At 28.0% G+C, this 16,688-nt stretch overlaps 1 protein-coding gene and 1 long non-coding RNA gene across 7 annotated transcripts in view; both read left to right on the top strand.

Moving 5' to 3' along the window:
* Slmap (Sarcolemma associated protein) overlaps positions 1-16,688 on the top strand; it is a 35,458-nt gene that overhangs the window by 266 nt on the left and 18,504 nt on the right. Inside the window, exon 2 of one of the 6 annotated variants that reach the window (XM_075293313.1) lies at positions 11,809-11,838. The exons of 3 other annotated variants lie outside the window; for them this stretch is intronic. The gene's annotated coding sequence lies outside the window, so the exon portion shown is untranslated. Of the gene's footprint in view, positions 1-25; positions 173-330; positions 695-11,808; positions 11,839-16,688 lie in introns of those variants that run through there. 2 more of the 6 variants (XM_075293314.1, XM_075293315.1) reach the window with 2 other exon arrangements.
* LOC142223055 (uncharacterized) lies at positions 3,355-3,887 on the top strand. The gene is made up of 2 exons (XR_012718525.1): positions 3,355-3,661; positions 3,726-3,887. It is a non-coding gene; the product is annotated as an uncharacterized LOC142223055 (long non-coding RNA).

The raw sequence follows: 16,688 nt of genomic DNA, 5'->3' as shown, positions 1-16,688 counted from the left end.
TAAAGAAGACAAGGAAGATAAGAAAGATAAATTATTGTGAAAGATGAAAAGAAAATATAAAAAATAAAAAAAAAATGCAATTAAATTCAATTAAAATTGAATTAAAGTTGGAATTAATAGATATGCACAAGTAATGGCAGAGAGCAGTAGCAATAACAACATCAACTACCCAGTGAGTGAATGACAAAGGCAATAGTGTGATGATATTGAGTGTGACAGTATTACTGATGATAAAAGACAAACAAAAAATATGTGTTTTTTTATCGTAACTTTTTGATATTGTAGAAGGTATTTTCTTTGTTGTAAAAAAATTGACCATAACTATTTTAGCTTTTTTAGTTTAGCCTACCTACCCCCCTGACCTGAAGGAAATATGCATGCCATCAGCAAACAATGACAAGAACATCAAATGTATGCAACAATAACATAACGTCATCATTTTGCAAACGCATACTGGGCATTATAAACAAAAAGGCAGAAGGGTGGTGGTGGAGGTGGAATTGGTGTTAATTTGCTGCTGGTGTCAATTTTCTTAACACTAGTTTTGTATTTGTAATCCCACCTTTTCGTTCCCCTAAGTAGAGGGGCAACTGAAAAATTGGCACATTGTCGTCGACATCTTCCGAAGACGATTCGACCACATCTTCAACTCCATCATGTTGTTGTTTAGATCTGTTGCCCTGGTCCACGGCTGGTCAGTAATGATGCATTTAAATCATTGCACCATAGTATAGAATTTATCAATGGAATTCCTTCTTCACTTCAATATGTTTTATTTTGTTGCCTTTGTTTTACCTATATATTTTTATCACTTGAACTAAATTGGTGTACAATAGCCCGACGGAAGTTTTTATGGCCTAATAAAATAAATAATCGGTCGGATAAATTTTTGTGTAAAATTTTTGTGTAAATTTTTTTTTCCAAAATATAAATCGATACAATTCATAATGCATACATGCTTCGCATACAAAGGGTCATGTGTTCAATCCTAGTTTCAACCGAACACCAAATATTTTTTCTGCGAACACCAAATATGTTTCCCCCTCTCAGTATCGCTAATAAGGTTTCTGCGCGTCTAAAGTTTCTCCAATTGGCTTCACCGTAATATGAAACAGCGTTAGCACATAGCTAAAAAAGGAAGTCCTTTGACATTGAGACTCAGGCAGCATATAAAACACACGACATTTTTAATATTTTGTTTTAATTGTGATACAACAGCCCTAGATTACCGTTTTTGTTTGTTTCGAGCATTTATACCTTTTTCATCAGCATTTTTGCTGTTTGAGGGGGATTTTCTGCTGTACATCCTAATACTTTTTTGAAACTAAACTAGTTAAATGAAATCAAAATCACTAGTAATAAACTTTACTGGTGCAACTCTACGAACTGGCATCTGTGCTCTAGTTTGTCGCACCGTTGTGCAATGGTTAGCATGCCCTCCTTGTATGCACAAGGCCGTGGGTTCGATTCCTGTTTCGACCGAACTCCAAAAAAATTGTTTCAAAAATTCTCTAAGTGGTTTCACTATCGTTCGGTCTCGGCAGTAAAACGAAAGTCCCTTGTCATTGATCTTAACATGGAATCGGGCAGCACTCAGTGATAAGAGAGAAGTTCCCCACTGTGGTATCACAATGGACTGAATAGTCTAAGTGAGCCTGATACATCGGGCTGCCACCTAACCTAACCTACCCATTTTTTGAAATAGAATTATCAGAAAAATCTATTATTCCATATATTTGAAAAGTTTGTCCCAGATTAGTTCATGAGGACCTGTCTATAGTGTAATCCTACTAAGTTGTCCTAGGACGCGTCCTTTGGAATGAATCTAAGACGTATTCTAAAGTGTAAATTTACCCCGTCAATGACAAATCCATGTTAAAGTGACTGGTACTTTCCATACGTTTTGACCAGAACTCGGACTGGTCCATACACACCAGGGACTAGTTCTGTACCGGTCCTGGGGTTGATCCATTTCCCATAGGGAAGTTGTAATATTCCTTTCTAGCATGCAAAGCATCGTGGGCTCAAAGCATATTCTGCCAGAATGCCCAGGACATTTATTAGCGGAAGCTGATGTTCTCAGAAATTGTGACAAAATGTCAATAAAATTCCGTTTTCTCTATAGTCCGCTTCTGCATGTCAGTTTTAAGCCCATGCTGAGGTGAAATACCAAATATTGAGTAGGGTCATTGATTTGAATATTAAATTGAGCTGATATAAGAAACATTCGATATTTTACCTCAAGCGATGTTCATGAGAAATATGCATGTGTTATTTGTACTTAAAATTCGACTAAAATCAAAAGTCAGATTTTTAGAAAGTGCGGCTCAAATCGACCAATCGATTTTTGAAAAAGCCAAGATTGAATTGAAAAATTAATCCCCCATGTTCCGATATTCGAAATCGCAAATCGCAACAATTTAGTTTTCTTATAACGAAACAATCGAGATACTCTCCATTGTAATTTGAACTTCTTACTAAAGAGAACTATATCACCAAGATTTAAGTTTATAGGTTTCAGAGTTAAGAAATTATAGCCAAACGAAACTTTTGCGATATACGATTCCGAATATGGGGACATGGGGGAATGTGGTGTAGATCTTTAGGCTGACACCGAAATTATTCCGTATGTTCCGATGTTGCAAATTAAAAAAAAAAACGCAATATTTATGGTTCATAAAAGACTTGTGCAGTATTGCCTATATTTCACCACGAAAACCAAAGAGCGCTATCAGCGCTTGGTATATTCCCAACATTTTAATAATAAATTTTTTCTCGAAAAAGCTGACCATCACCTACTAAACTTAAAAGTCTATATTACGATTATTTTGATTTGTTAATAGCCGATTTGTCGACTTTTTTCACTATCACCATGACAACTCGGGTCAATTTTCAAGAAACCAAAAAAATCTATTGGACAAATTTGTAGATTTTCAAAAGTCCAGATTTCGACATTTGGAAATTTGGCAAAACTTCCATTTTTAACATTTAGATCTCTAGACGATCAATCTTCTAAGCTGCTTCTTCTATGTTTTTTGTATAATTTGTGTCCATCATTGAAATTAATAGAAACTGTATGCCCTATTTTTTAACACTTTGGCCAAAACAAAATATTATTTTGCCTGTCGGGCTCCGGTACACATACAAAATATCATTTAAAATTCTTCTAACGTTTAAATTGCGACCGTGCTTTTCCATTAATATAAACTGTTTTGTGCACTATAGGTATTGCTTTTTTATTCTTATTATACATTTTTTGTATAAAATTATCTTCTCTTTTTTTCATAGATAACTTTAACAAAATACACCACATATAACTATACTAGTAGAAATAGTTTGTATTAACATCTGAATTTGTTTTGGTGAAATTTATTAAAAAAAAAAACAAAAGCATCGAAATACCGTTTATTTTTGGAAACAATAGAAATTTGCATATTTATTTAAACTGAATCCGAATATTTTATTTTCTACAATAATTGTTACTTTTGATTGGGTTGACTTTTGTTCCATGCTGCTGTGGGTAGCTTTTTTCCTTTTATCTACTTGATCGCTTGTTTATTTAGACTCTTGGACTGATGCGAAGAATTTAAAATAAACTCGCAAACTATAATGACTAGAGTTTATGAAAAAGTAAATATTTCAATATTGTGTCCAATACGGGGTAAATACTTATGAAAATGAATTTTATTTCTATACAAAATTTTGTCAAAATTTTATTTCTATAGACAATTTTATTCTGATTATTAACAGACTAACAGACATGAGCATTGTAAGGAGAAAGTCTATCACATTGTAAAACATAATATCTCGCTGAAGATGATCACCGATGGTGTATCGAAATATCCGAGATCAGCAATATTTCAATAAAAAGTAATGAAAAACATTAACACCAGCATTTTTCATTAGTCTATCACCTCAAGCCAAACAAATAATCCCACAATTGTAAAATTCCAAAGGTCAACTAACAAAACTAAACAAAATTGTATTTCTATAGAAAATTTTGTCCAAATTTTATTTCTATAGAAAATTTTGTCAAAATTTTATTTCTATAGAAAATTTTCTCAAAATCTTATTTCTATAGAAAATTTTCTCAAAATTTTATTTCTATAGAAAATTTTCTCAAAATTTTATTTCTATAGAAAATTTTGTCAAAATTGTATTTCTATAGAAAATTTTGTCCAAATTTTATTTCTATAGAAAATTTTGTCCAAATTTTATTTCTATAGAAAATTTTGTTAAAAAAATTCTATTTCTATAAACAATTTTCTCAACGGGGTAAATACTTCTGAAAATGAAATTTATTTCTACAGAAAATTTTGTCCAAATTTTATTTCTATAGAAAATTTTGTCAAAATTTTATTTCTATATAAAATTTTGTCAAAATTTTATTTCTATAGAAAATTTTGTCCAAATTTTATTTCTATAGAAAATTTTGTCCAAATTTTATTTCTATAGAAAATTTTGTCCAAATTTTATTTCTATATAAAATTTTGTCAAAATTTTATTTCTATAGAAAATTTTTTCAAAATTTTATTTCTATAGAAAATTTTGTCAAAATTTTATTTCTATAGAAAATTTTGTCAAAATTTTATTTCTATAGAAAATTTTGTCAAAATTTTACTTCTATAGAAAATTTTCTCAACTTTTTATTTCTATAGAAAATTTTCTCAACATTTTATTTCTATAGATAAATTTGTCAAAATTTTATTTCTATAAAAAATTCTGTCAAAATTTTAGTTCTATAGAAAATTTTCTCAACATTTTATTTCTATAGAAAATTTTGTCAAAATTTTATATCTATAGAATATTTTGTCCAAATTTTATTTCTATAGAAATAAAAATTTGACAACATTTTTTTTCTATAGAAAATTCTCTAAAATTTTATTTCTATAGAAAATTTTCTCAACATTTTATTTCTATAGAAAATTTTGTCAAAATTTTATTTTTATAGAAAATTTTATTTTTTATAGACAATTTTGTCAAAATTTTATTTCTATACAAAATTTAATTTTTATAGAAAATTTTGTCAAAATTTGATTTCTATAGAAAATTTTGTCAAAATTTTATTTCTATAGAAAATTTTGACAAAATTTTATTTCTATAGAAAATTTTGTCAAAATTTTATTTCTATAGAAAATTTTGTCAAAATTTTATTTCTATAGCAAATTTTCTCAACATTTTGTTTCTATATAGAAAAATTTCTGAACATTTTATTTCTATAGAAAATTTTCTCAACATTTTATTTCTATAGAAAATTTTGTCAAAATTTTATTTTTATAGAAAAATTTGTCAATATTTTATTTCTATAGAAAAACTTTGTCTAAATTTTATTTCTATAGAAAATGTTCTTTTTTTTCGAACGGTCCCATCGCCCACTTTCCCGTCCCTTCCGACCGTCAGGGCCTCGTCCCCATGACGTAGGGACAGTGTACACACCATGATTCGGACCATGGCGGGGTGGAGGCAGAGGGATTTGACCAGCTACAGAGAAGGACTCATCAGCCGGGTATATTAAAAAAATTGTATTACTATAGAAAATTTTCTCAAAATTTTATTTCTATAGAAAATTTTATCAAAATTTTATTTCTATGGGAAATTTTGTCAAAATTTTATTTCTATAGAAAATTTTCTCAAAATTTTATTTCTACTGAAAATTTTCTCAAAATTTTATTTCTATAGAAAATTTTCTCCAAATTTTATTTCTATAGAAAATTTTGTTAAAATTTTATTTCTACAGCGAATTTTTTCTTAATTTTATTTCTATACAAAATTCATGAAGTATATTTTAGCTGGAGAGGAATATTTTGCAAGATCAACCAAAACAGCAAGAATTCTTCCATTCTACCAAACTGTAAAAAATCTACCATTTTTGATAGAATTCTACCAAGTATGGCAACCGTGCTTGTGAGTCCCAGAATCATTGCGTTCGTAGCCCAATGTTGCCACTGTTCCTTGGTCTTCAGTATGTTTTAATGTATTCATGATTCGTTGACAAAAACGAAACGGCTCAGATTGCTCTTAAACACCGTCCAATATTGTGGAGCAAATGCAGCTTACTCGCAGGAAATATTTCATACTATCTCGCGCACCTGCAATCGCCTTTCTGTATTTTTTAACAGTACATATAACCCAAAAGATTTTAATTATCGCCCAAAATCTATTTCGAATCATCGAACGATATTCGGCCTGCGACAAAAATTAAAAATCCGATTTGGGTTAAATTTTGACGGTAGCCGTTTAGGAAAAATGTGAAAATCTAACGTCCTCGGTTGTAACGGCTTACAAAATATAACGAATATTATTCTCTCCTCCGATTAATATTTAACCATAGGATAGACGACCGGTTAGCAAAATTTTTGTATTGGATCTTCTGTTTTATGGTCAAGATAAATTTTGTTTTAATTGAGATTCGTTACAAAAAAAAACATGTTATTCGTTTTTTTTGTCTTATCGAACGGTCCCATCGCCCACTTTCCCGCCCCTTCCGACCGTGAGGGCCTCGTCCCCATGACGTAGGGACAGCGTACACACCATGATGAGGGATTTGACCAGCTAAAGAGAAGAACTCATCAGTCGGGTATATTAAAACACAAGATCAAATATTAGGTTATTCAATAAAACTGATGTATTAGTTATCCAAATATGCTAAAATTCAAGACTTAATCATTTCAATACTAAGGTTAGTGTCAACTAGATGATTCATTAAACAAATGAATTACATACTTTTTTAATTCACATTCATTTTCTACTGCTCATATCTGTGAAAAAGAATTTAATATGACCAAAATTGTTTTATATCACGCTCTCGTTTAATTTATCATATGACAACACAATGCATTGTAAAAACAAACGTCATCAATTTGATTGTAGCAAAAATTCACATTGCAATGTGGACAAATGCATACCATACATATGTATTTATTTTATATGTTTCCAGGATTGTTTCCAAATTTAATATTTTCAAACCCCTCTTACTCTACTGTCTACATTCTATAGTATTTCTTCGCATAATGTCGTCATACAGGTTAATTATGCCATACGTTTTGTTAGCCTACTACAATCAGTGCATACGTTGCCTAGGTTTCCATACTGCATATCAGTGTTGTCGTAGGCATTATTTATGTATATTTAAGCTTTGTCTACCAAAACTGCCCACCAAGCATGTGTATGCATTTTTCTTTAAATTGTGTGTTTTTGTATCGACAACGAACGAATATATTTTTCTTCCCTTAACATGGCTTAGAGTAATAGTGGGTGGTGGGTGTATGTTGTTTGAGCACATTCATTGATAAAAATTTTGGAAGTCATAGATTTGATGCTAATGCTTTGTGTTAAAGCCAAAACTTATGGAATATATGTTTTGGATCATTAATTTTCAAATTATAAATAATTTCTCCAAACAAAAATTAATTCTTCTTAGGTTTTGATTTTACTTTTGATATTTCTATGGGAATGAAGAAATTTTTTTTTTTTTTTTTTCATTCATTTATTTAGCAATATTTATGCTATTTTTAAGTACAATTATATGTATAAATATCTACTTGAATTGGATTTCATTTAATTAAAATTTTTGTTTTACGTATGTAATAACTTTTTGCTTAAACCTATACAAATTTGTTTCGATTTTTATTTCATCCGGCATATTATTATACATTCTTAAGCCATTATAGAGCAGTAAATTTTGACCAAAAGTTGTTGAAGAAAATCCTAATCTAAAATCAATAGCATTTCTCAGGTTATAGGGCTGGGCATCTGCTACGTAAACTATATATTCACGCATGTAATTTGGCATCAATCCATTCTTTATTTTAAATATGTATATCAAGGCGTTCATCATAATTCTCTGATTCACAGATAACCACTTCAGTGCATCTAGCATGTCGCTTATATGTGTTAAAAAGTTACACTTGAGGATAGTTCTCATTCCCTTGTTTTGAAGCTTCTGTAGTCTTCCTTTCCATTGTAATGTTCCCATGAACAATATCGTTGAACAATATTCAAAGTGTGGCTTAATTGTGGTATTATATATATTTATAGCAGAAATAGTTGATACTTGATTACGTATCCTTCTTAAAAAGGAAATCTTTTTGGCTATCTTTTTACAAATATAGTTAAAATGCGCTTCGAATTTAAGATGTTTGTCAATTATTACTCCTAAATATTTGATTTCTTCTACTTTTTCTATTTCTACTCCTTCCATACAAATATTTTGAGTAGAACTGCCGTTTAATACCATTGCTTTCGTTTTGCTTGTATTAATCTTAATCTTGTTCATCTTTAAATACGTTTCAATTCCTTTAAGGTCTTCATTTACTTTTCGCACACATTCTTCTGCATCCTCTCCACTTACATACAACAGAGTATCGTCAGCAAACATACATACTTTTGAGTTTGCAACAACTTTTTCTAAATCATTTATATATATGAGAAAGAGAAGAGTTCCAAGAACTGCACCTTGAGGTACACCAAATTCATTAGATATTGGAGCTGATATGTAATTTCCACACTTTGTTCTCTGCGTTCTATTGCTTAAATAACTTCTAAACCATGCCAACTCAGTCCCTTTGATTCCATATTGTTCTAACTTCTTTATCAAAATGTCTCTATTTATTACTTCAAACGCTCGTTTAAAATCGAGAAAAACAGCAACTATAGCTTTTCGTTGGACCATTTCGATTTTCCATCCTGATACCACTAGATTTAGTAAGGCTTCGCAGCTATGATTTTTTCGGAATCCTGATTGCATTGGATATAATAATTGATTACCTTCAAAGTAATTGCTTAATTGGTTGTATACTATCTTCTCCATTAGTTTACTCAACGTAGATAACATATTTATGGGTCTTATTTCCGCAGGATTAGTAGTATTTTGAACTTTTTGAACTGGTACAACGCATGACTCTTTTAAGCATTTGGGAAAAATTCCATTTTGGAGGGATGAATTTATTATTCTTTGTAAATGTGGTCCTACTATATCAAAGTTTTGGGTGAGCATATTTACTGACAACATATTTTGATCTTTCTTGTTGTTCATGGTTTTCATTGTGTCCTTTATTTGAGTTAGATCCAAAATTTCGAATCTAAATTTTAATTCTGGATTTACGTTTATGATGTTTTCATAATTTATAAAATCAATTCCATCAGATATATTTTTGATGCTTTGGATGAAGAAGAAATTCAAACCTTCAGCTATGTCTTTTAGTGCTGCTTTCTTTAAATAAAAAATATTTCAAAATTTGCAACAATTAAATGTCTTCTAAATTTTTTAATTTGTCTATGCCATTCCTAAAGTGATAAACACACTATTCGAAAAAATGGGGTTTTGTTATATAATACACAAATTCTGGTTTACGAAATTTGAAAATTACTCGCACACAAAAAGAAATTTCTGATTCAATCACGAAATTAATTAATTTTTTAATTGAAATGTCTACAATCACAGAAATGATAATATCAATTAAAAAATTAATTGAAAGTCTATTAAAAAAATTAATTGAAAGTATTAAAAAATTAATCGATACTATACATTTTTTTGATTGATTTTTGTTTCAATTAAAAAAATTGTTGAATCAATTAAATTTTTAATTGAATATTTTTATACCCTCCACCATAGGATCGAGTTAATGTACCTTTGTCATTCCGTTTATAACACATCGAAATATGGCTCTAACCATGCAAAAAATTTGTCCATATCGGTCCATAATTATATATAGCCCCCATATAAATCGATCCCCAGATTTGACCTCCGGAGTAAAATTCATCCGATCCGGTTGAAATTTGGTACGAGGTGTTAGTATATGGTCTCTCACAACCATACAAAACTTGGTCCATATCGGTCCATAATTATATATAGCCCCCATATAAACCGATCCCCAGATTTGCCAAAATTTTATTTCTATAGAAAATTTTATCAAATTTTATTTCTATAGAAAAATTTGTCAAAATTTTATTACTATAGAAAATTTTGTCAAAATTTTCTCAAATTTTTATTTCTATTAAAAACTTTCTAAAAATTGTATTTCTATATAGAAAATTTTCTCAACATTTTATTTCTATATAGAAAATTTTGTCAACATTTTATTTCTATAGAAAATTTTGTCAAAAATTTATTTCTATAGAAAATTTTGTCAAAATTTTATTTCTATAGAAATTTTGTCAAAATTTTATTTCTATAGAAATTTTGTCAAAATTTTATTTCTACAGAAATTTTGTCAACATTTTCTCAAAATTTTATTTCTATATAGAAAATTTTGTAAAAATTTTATTTCTATAGAAAATTTTGTCAACATTTTATTTCTATAGAAAATTTTGTCAAAATTTTATTTCTATACAAAATTTTGTCAAAATTTTATTTCTATAGAAAATTTTGTCAAAATTTTATTTCTATAGAAAAATTTGTCAAAATTTTATTTCTATAGAAAATTTGGTCAACATTTTATTTCTATAGAAAATTTTGTCAAAATTTTTTTTCTATAGAAAATTTTGCCAAAATTTTATTTCTATAGAAAATTTTGTCAAAATTTTATTTCTATAGAAAATTTTGTCAAAATTTTATTTCTATTAAAAATTTTCTAAAAATTTTATTTCTATAGAAATGTCAAAATGTTCTCAAATTTTTATTTCTATAGAAAATTTTGCCAAAATTTTATTTCTATAGAAAATTTATTTATTTATTTATTTAATCAACCAACGCCCTTCTGGACAACATGTTGATAGAAATTCAATCAATAGAGCTCTAGTATTCCAAATAAAAACTTAACCTTATAATTAAAACGAAACTAAAAAAAAACTTAAAATTAAAATCCTAACGCACAACCCTTTATACATAGCAAACAAGAAATTAAAACGCATTGAGTTTGAAATTGTCAGTGAGATGATAAATATTTGCATTATAGAGTAGATAAATAATTTTACAAATTCTTTTTAAATGTAAAAGGAGTAATAGAGAAATTTTTAAGGTGGTGAGGTAGCGAGTTCCATAACCTGGCTACACGTACAGAAAACGATCTCTCAAAGACAAGATGGTGAAAATGATCCAACAGCACCTGTGTATTTCTAGTCGTATTCAAAAACGTTATTGACTCCATCAAATACAGTGGTGAACCAAATTTCACCACACAGAAGAAAAAATACAAGCATCTCAAGTTTAAAAAGTTGTCAAATGAACAACCCAAAAACTGAAAAGAGTAGAAGTCGTAGTTATCACGCGCATGTGAGCCATAAACGTATCTTAAAATACCATGAAAACAAGAATGTAATTTACGTAAGTTCGATGCATTAGTACCTGAATAAACCTCCAGTCCATACACAATATTCGGCATGAGTTATTTTTTTCAAAATTTTGTCAAAATTTTATTTCTGTAGGAAATTTTGTCAAAATTTTATTTAATATATACCCCGTATGGACTGACTTACAATTTAGAAGACGGTGTTAAGAAGTTTTAAGATACCTTGCCATCGGCAAGTGTTACCGCAACCCAGGTAATTCGATTGTGGATGACTGTCTTTAGTAGAAGTTTCTACGCAATCCATGGTGGAGGGTACATAAGATTCGGCCTGGCCGAACTTACGGTCGTATATACTTGTTTAAAACTCAATTTAGACTTTAATTGGAAAAATTTTCGTGAAATTTTTTTTTTTGTGAATGAGCGTTCAAAATTTTTATTTTAGCTTTCTCTTATAGTATATTAAATTTTATATCGTCATTGAATTTTAAGTTCTATGTTGGCATAAAATTTTTCCATTTTGCGAATTCATAAACCAGAATATGGGAGACCGTTTATTTTTATAAATTTTGTTTTATTTTAGGCGATCTATGTAGCATTTTTTTGACATTGCGTGAGTATTGTATTAATTTAAATATATTTTAGTTCATATACAATGGCTTTTTCAAATTCATATTTTGCATGCAATTTCATCGTTACTAAAAAGCAATCATGCGATCGTGGTTAGGGTTTCTAACTTTCATAACCTCTGCTCCTTATTTCTGTTATTTTCGAAGAATTTGGCTACTTTGACTGCATATTTTTTGTCAAGTTTGTTTACATTTTTTAAATAAATTTTGTAGAATTGACAACTTAAAATTGTTATAATTTTGAAAACTATGTATTGATATTCCAAGGCGATAACAGGAAAGAGGACACGTTTCAAAATTCATCAGATTTTAGAAAATTCTAAAGGTTTTAAAAAAAATTTTTTGAATTTTCCAAAACAAAAAAAAATGTGGTACCCTCAACCAATTATACCGAATTAATTTTGCTCCATAAGTCAGGGGCATTAGGGTATTTTATTATTTTTTTTTTGTTTTTCAGAACATGTGTTTCCTATAGTTTATTTATAGTGTCACATTCGTGTGGTTGATGCTTTTTAGTATACTAAAAACTCTCTGAATAGCGCTTACATTTAGAATTATGCGTAATCATAGATGAATAGCACCAAAACATTTTCAGCTGTGGTTTCTATCCTTTTTAAATGATGATTTCTGCAATGTTTCGAATTTTATCTCATTTCTTTGAGTTAACCCATTATGCACCTTTTTTGTGCCTCGGCTAGTTAAATTTATCTTCACGCCGCACTTCTATGAAATCTTTTTGTTTATGTCATCTTTATGATGCTTGGTTTGTTGTTGTTGGTGGTTTTGTCGGTTTATAAAAATAACATCATCACAATTACCCAATCGAATATATACAGAAACAGAAAGCAGCTTGTACATCATATGAAATGTTCTAAACAAAAGGCCTGCCATGATAGGTTGCAGAAACAATTTTTTTCCCTCATATGGACACATTTCTGATACTCCAATGTCTGTTCTGTTTGTTGTCTACGAAATATACATTTCTTCCCCGGTATTTGGTTGTTTTTTTTTTTGTTTTGGTGCGAAACAGTGTAGATTTCTATGGAACAAGAGGTGGCGACGGTAGATCTATTTTTAACAACAAATTTCCCTGTTTTTTTTTGTACTTTTCAGAAGTTGGTCAAAGAATTGATTTTTATTTTCAAAATTGTTGGCAATGATTGCCTAGGCAAGAACGAACGATGTTATTGCCATACCATGATGGGATGCACTTATCCATTAATTTTATGCAATTTCTATGGATGTTTATTATTTCGTTCTTGTTTAGATGGATAAACAAACACAACAAATGTTCGTTCTCTTCTCTCTTTCTTTCCCTACTGCTTGATGTGATATAAGAAAAATGTTTTGAACCACTGCTCTACTGGTTTGTGATGTCAGACTTCGTCACAAAAGGTTAATCAACTTTTTAATGCGGTCGGTCGGTGGCTGTTGCTACAATGCATGCATGAATTTTTCGTGGCAGATACAAGCATATTTCAATTGATAACAAAAACAAAGACAAAAACGACAAAGCGTATTTTATTTGACAATCATAGTCAACGAGTATAACAGAATGCAGTTGCTTTTAAGAATTTTGAACCATAAGGTATATTAAATATATTTGTCCAAACATTTGATTTTTATAGTCAGTTATCCTTTTCATTTCAAATTAATTCTGTCAATTTCGTGATTGAAGTTTCAATTTAAAAATTAATTGGATCAATTAATTTCGCGATTGAATCAGAAACGAAATGCTGATATGATTTATCTGGAATTTGTAATCTGGTGTTTGTCTTAAGAAAATTGGAAACTTTTTTCCGGAATATATTTTGTTTAATAAGCGGCTATATTCCAGTCGATTGGTCCAAAATTGTCCTGGGCGTCTCGACAGCTTCATTCTCTTAGCTTGAGCTACAGCTGCGGTCTACATAAAAGCACCATGCCTAATTTTATATTTACTCTGTTTACATCGGATTAACCCTTTCACTACCGAAATAAACCTAATGTTAAAAACTTTTATTTTTCTACTGTTTTTATTTGTACTAACAGCATGTAGAACAAAAATTGTCATTTTGAAAATGACAAGAGCTATACGAGCTTGTTCTGAAAACTTGATTCTTCAATTTTGACCAAATAGCCTTACGAAAATAAGTGCTATTTGGCCTATAAGATTTTTCAAAGAAAAAAATACAAAAAAGAACCCGAAATAGTTTTTGTATAAATGCCCATTTACTAGAAACATACAGTAGAGAAATTGTCTCAAATTTATAAAAATTTATTTTGGACCTCGCCAATATGAACAATATTTATAGCTTATTTATATTGAAGCCTCTACTTTAAAATAACATCGAGATGTAAAACGAAACTAAGTGGGAAAATAGAATTTTATGACTTTTTCCAATGTTCTTCTAAGTGGACATCGGTAGTGAAAGGGTTAACTGTCGCGCTGATTTAACGCAAAACAAGATAATAAATTCTTTATATTTGATTTTTTTCGCCAATAATTCATAAACAAAAACTTAAAGACTAACCAGCAAGATAATAGCACTTCAATCATTTTTTACCGCGTCACAACGTCTTTCCATGGAATCTACAAAATGCTGACATTTCAACTTTTTTGAAACTCGGAAATTTCTGTACAGCCTTCCAAAGACCTTCAAGGCTTGTTGGTTTTATTGTAGATTTTCGATAGGGTTCAAATCAGGAGACTGTGATACTCCATTACATTAACAGAATTATCGCTGAACCACTTTTTTGATATGGATAGCATAACTTTATCAAGAATTTTTATATAAACCGATGCAGCCATTTTGGGTTTGGTCCCATATGAGGGACCAACAAATTGATACGAAAAGAAACCCCATGCCATAATACTAAGACCTCCATATTTTAGTTATTTATTCAAAAATTCAGTATAGTTTTTGTAGTAAGGTGGCCTATGGACAAACCATCTGGTACCACGGTTACTCGTGCCAAAAATAATCTACCAAAGTTTGAAGAAAATTTTACCACAAATCTACCAAACAAATATTTTCAATTTTTTTTTCAATAGAAAATTTTCTCAAAATTTTATTTCTATAGAAAATTTTGTCAAAATTGTATTACTATAGAAAATTTTGTCAAAATTTTATTTCCATAGAAAATTTTGTCAAAATTTTATTTCTATAGAAAATTTTTTCAAAATTTTATTTATATAGAAAATTTTGTCAAAATTTTATTTCTATAGAAAATGTTGTCAAAATTTTATTTCTGTATAAAATTTTGTCAAAATTTTATTTCCATAGAAAATGTTATTTCTATAGAAAATTTTGTCAAAATTTTATTTCTATAGAAAATTTTGTCCAAATTTTATTTTTATAAAAAATTTTATCAAAATGTTATTTCTATAGAAAATGTTGTCAAAATTTTATTTCTATAGAAAATTTTGTCAAAATTTTATTTCCATAGAAAATTTTCTCAAAATTTTATTTCTATAGAAAATTTTCTCAAAATTTTATTTCTATAGAAAACTTTCTCAAAATTTTATTTCTATAGAAAATTTTTCTCAAGATGTTATTTCTATAGAAAATTTTTCAAAATTTTATTTTTTGTATTTATATAGAAAATGTTGTCAACATTTTATTTCTATAGAAAATTTTGTTAAAATTTTATTTCTATAGAAAATTTTCTAAAATTTTTATTTCTATATAAAATTTTCGCAAAATTTTATTTCTATAGGAATTTTTTCTCAAAATCTTATTTCTATAGACAATTTTTCTCAAAATGTTATTTCTATTGAAAATTGTGTCAAAATTTTATTTCTATAGGAAATTTTGTCAAAATTTTATTTCTATAGAAAATTTTCTCAAAATTATATTTCTATAGAAAATTTTGTCAAAATTTTATTTCTATAGAAAATTTTGTCAAAATTTTATTTCTATAGAAAATTTTGTAAAAATTTTATTTCTATAGAAAATTTTGTCAAAATTGTATTTCAATAGAAAATTATATTTCTAAGAACATTTTCTGAAAATTTTATTTCTATAGAAAATTTTGTCAATATTTTATTTCTATAGAATATTTTCTCGAATTTTATTTCTATAGAAAATTTTCTAAAAATTTATTTCTCTAGAAAATTTTCTCAAAATTTATTTCTATAGAAAAATTTGTCAATATTTTATTTCTATAGAAAATTTTCCCAAAATTTTATTTCTATAGAAAATTTTGTCAACATTTTATTTCTATAGAAAATTTTGTCAACATTTTATTTCTATAGAAAATTTTCTTAAAAATTATATTTCTATAGAAAATTTTGTCAAAATTTTATTTCTATAGAAAATTTTGTAAAAATTTTATTTCTATAGAAAATTTTTATTTCTATAGAAAATTTTCCCAAAATTTTATTTCTATAGAAAATTTTGTCAACATTTTATTTCTATAGAAAATTTTGTGAACATTTTATTTCTATAGAAAATTTTGTGAACATTTTATTTCTATAGAAAATTTTCTTAAAAATTATATTTCTATAGAAAATTTTGTCAAAATTTTATTTCTATAGAAAATTTTGTAAAAATTTTATTTCTATAGAAAATTATATTTCTAAGAAAATTTTCTGAAAATTTTATTTCTATAGAAAATTTTGTCAATATTTTATTTCTATAGAATATTTTTTCGAATTTTATTTCTATTGAAAATTTTCTAAAAATTTATTTCTCTAGAAAATTTTCTCAAAATTTATTTCTATAGAAAAATTTGTCAATATTTTATTTCTATAGAAAATTTTCCCAAAATGTTATTTCTATAGAAAATTTTGTCAACATTTTATTACTATAGAAAATTTTGTGAAAATTTTATTTCTAAAGATAATTTTCTC

This window comes from Haematobia irritans, chromosome 2, assembly GCF_050003625.1.
Source record: "Haematobia irritans isolate KBUSLIRL chromosome 2, ASM5000362v1, whole genome shotgun sequence".
Classification (NCBI taxonomy): domain Eukaryota; kingdom Metazoa; phylum Arthropoda; class Insecta; order Diptera; family Muscidae; genus Haematobia; species Haematobia irritans.
Note: the sequence above shows the minus strand (reverse complement) of the source record. Positions and strands in the feature narration are given on the sequence as shown.